Genomic DNA, 3,406 nt, shown 5'->3' on the forward strand with positions numbered 1-3,406 from the left:
AAGGGATTGGGGTGTGGGGATGGCAGCCCTAAACCAGCATGGGGCGTGGGCATGTGTGCGAGCTGAGAGGTCTGGTCGGTGCTGCGCTCCCAGGTCCCGCTCACCAGGACCCCACAGGACCCCTGCCCAGCGGCACCTGGAACGGGAGACCCCTTAGCTGAGCTGGTGGCCCTCCCCTTCGCTGTGGGAGGTGCCCGAGTCCAAGTCGGGCTCCTGGACACTAGGTGCTGGTCCAGCAAGCCCAGGGCTGGGGAGAGCCTGGACCGGAGGCCCTCAGATGGGCAGGGCAGGGCGGGGGAGCTGGGCACTGCCTGGGACAGAGATCAGCAGGCCAGGAGGTCTGGGCAGCCCAGCCCGCTCAGCCTCAGGACCCAACCCCGGTCGGAGCATCAGGCAGATAAGTAGGATTGTAGAAGGTGACGGTGGTTGCACAGCTGTGACCACATTGAAAACCGCGGAACCTCAGTGAGGCTGCTGTCAGAACCAGCCGCCCGCACCCACCTCCCACCCCAGCTTCCGCGGTGAGCACCCAGGCCCTCCGCACCCGCTGGAGTATTTGGGAGCAAACCCTGAAGTCACATCACTTTTTGGTGGTGGTTTCTTTTGTTTTTGTTTTTGCTTAACCCTCAACCAAGAATATTTTTCCATTGATTTTTAGGGCGAGTGGAAGAGAGAGAAAGACAGAAGCATTGATGTGAGAGAAACACATCTATTGGTTGCCTCCTGCACGGCCCCCACCAGGGCCAGGGAGGAGCCTGCAACCGAGGTACATGCCGAGGAGCCTGCAACAGAGGTACATGGATCCTTTGGCCCGCAGGCCGGCGCTTCATCCACTGAGCCACACTGGCTGGGGCTGGAAGTCAGGTCATTTATAGGGAAATACTTCCTGTCTGTGAAAGCCTGAGGGATGCGACCACAGCAGCCTCCGGTCAGTCCTCCGGCCTCAGGGCCGCCTGGTCTCCTTCAGCTGCTTCGACTTGGAGCACCAGCCTGGCACCGACTCACCTGCGTGCCGATGTGCCTGGATAGCGGGCAGTTGGCATCTCACCAGCCTGGCCCCCATGATGCCACGCCTGCTGGGCCAGGACTGAGGGAGAAAGTGCCCCATCTGGTTGGGCGGTTTGGCAGGGACGGGCCTGGCCGGGGCCCAGTGCAGGGCAGAGAGCAGAGGGTGGGGTGGATGGGATGAGGTTTCCAGGGCACAGAGGCGGGCGTGGGCAGAGCTCCCCGGGGCCTCCCGGCACAGAGCACCCAGCACAGCAGAAGGGCTGGGAGCAGGGCTGGGCGCGGGGCCCCCTGGGAGGTTTAGGTTCAGGGCCCACAGCCGGCATTGCTGGGGTCAGCACCAGCCTGGAGTGTGAGGGAGCCCGGGCCGCCCCGCCCTCGGGTCCCGCTGCGCCCGCCTTGGGTCCTCTGGCCCCGGGAGGGTGGGTGGGAGGGAAGCGAAAAAATGCACACTCAGGAGAGCAAGCCCCGCCTTTCCTGCCAGCCCAGGCCTTTTCCTTAAAGAAAGACTGTCTGGTTTACAAAAAGCTGCACAGAAGGCCCTCGCTGGTGTGGCTCAGGATAGAGCGTCGGCCTGCGGACTGAAGGGTCCCGGGTTCAATTCCAGTAAAGGGCACAGGCCCAGGTTGCAGGCTCGATCCCCAGTGGGGAGCGTGCAGGAGGCAGCCGATCCATGATTCTCATCATGGATGTCTCTATTTCTCCCTCTCCCTTCCTCTCTGAAATCAATGAAAATATATTTTTTTTAAATGTCAGCGAGGGCACCAGGCAGATTCAGCGGAAAAGCCAGGCTTTGCTTATTTTTTAAATATATTTTATTGATGTCAGGAGGGGAGAGGGAGAGAGAGAAACATCAATGATGAGAGGGAGTCTCCGTTCGGCTGCCTCTTGCAGGCCCCACACTGGGGACCAGGAATCGAACCGAACCCTGACCTCCTGGTTCATAGGTCAACGCTCAGCCACCGAGCCACGCCGGCCGGGCTGGACGCAGGGTTCAACAAACGGCGCCAGAGGCCGCACAGTCACATGCACAAGGCGACTTTGGACCCTTCCCGCACTCGCAGACGTTAGCACCAAGTGATCCCAGAGCCAAAGGGCAGAGCTCACACGGCAAGACACGCAGACGTGGGCAAAACCCGGGAGGGAACAAGCAGAGGCCCTGCACTCAGTTCGGGAGGAGGGAACGCGCCCTCGGTCCGTCCTGTCCTCACACTCACCCCATTCCCACGCCAGGGTCCAGGCCCTGTCCCGGTTGCGAGGCATCTGGAGTGAGGCACGGGCTCTGCTTGTCCTGTTTGTGGCCGCCTCCTCGCTCCTCGGGGCCACCCGAGGTCGCCCAGAGGTCACCCCGCCTCCCAGGGGTGGAGGGCCCCCGGGAGGAGCTGCTCTGCTCCCCAGTCTCCGGGCTTCCCGCCTGCCTGGTGTCCCACAGGAAGTGCGGGTTCCACAGGAAGTGCCTCCGCAAGGTGGGCCTCACCGGCAGGCCCCGCGCGAGCTGGTCCAGGACGGGGCTTCTCCGGGGCGAGGCTGGTGTTTGCCAGCCGTCAGCGCGGCGGCCACAGGAACATACCGGGCCGATGCCCGAAGCAATGCCTCCCCCGGGGATGAACCTTCAAGGAGGTCATAGCCCGGAATCGGACCCCGGGCCTCCTCGAGCTTCCGTGCCCCTTACACCCTCTGCTGCTGCTCTTTTTTCCTTGGTTAATCCTCACCCCCGGATGCTTTTCCATTGATGTTTAGAGAGTGGAAGGGCGGGGGGAGAGAGAAACATCCACGTGAGGGAGACACCGATTGGTGCCTCACCAGGGCCAGGGATGGCGCCTGCAACCCGGCATGTGCCCTTGGCCGGAATCCGACCCAGGACCCTTCTGTCTGCAGGGCAACACTGTCCACTGAGCCACACCAGCCAGGGCTAGACATACATTTTTAAAAAGAAGAAGAAAAAGTCACTCCTGCCCTGGTCAGGGCTCACTTGGTTGAGCGCCATCCCGTGCACCAAGAGGTTGCCAGTCGGGGCACATGCCCGGATTGTGGGCTCGATGCCCAGAAGGGGGCACACAGCAAACCAATGGTGTTCTCTCACTGATGTTTCTCTCCCCTCCACTCTGAAATCAATAAAAATATTTTTTAAATAAGACGAAATCCTAACAACGATGAGCGCCACCGCTCTCCATCTATGGCCCCTAACCCTGACCCACCCAACCCCAGCATGAACCCTGACCCCAGCACTGACCCCAAGGGTGCCCCCCCCCGCCCCCGGGGGTCCATGCTACCGCCTCTCACAGGGCGTGTGTCTTCCCGGCTCCTCCTTCGTCTCCCAAACCCAGGAACTGACCCTCCCCCCCAGACCCAGTTGAGGATGGAGAGGCCTGGGTGGGGGGTGACCACGGGGGCCAGGAGA

Source organism: Myotis brandtii, unplaced genomic scaffold (assembly GCF_000412655.1).
Source record: "Myotis brandtii unplaced genomic scaffold, ASM41265v1 scaffold797, whole genome shotgun sequence".
NCBI classification, from domain to species: domain Eukaryota; kingdom Metazoa; phylum Chordata; class Mammalia; order Chiroptera; family Vespertilionidae; genus Myotis; species Myotis brandtii.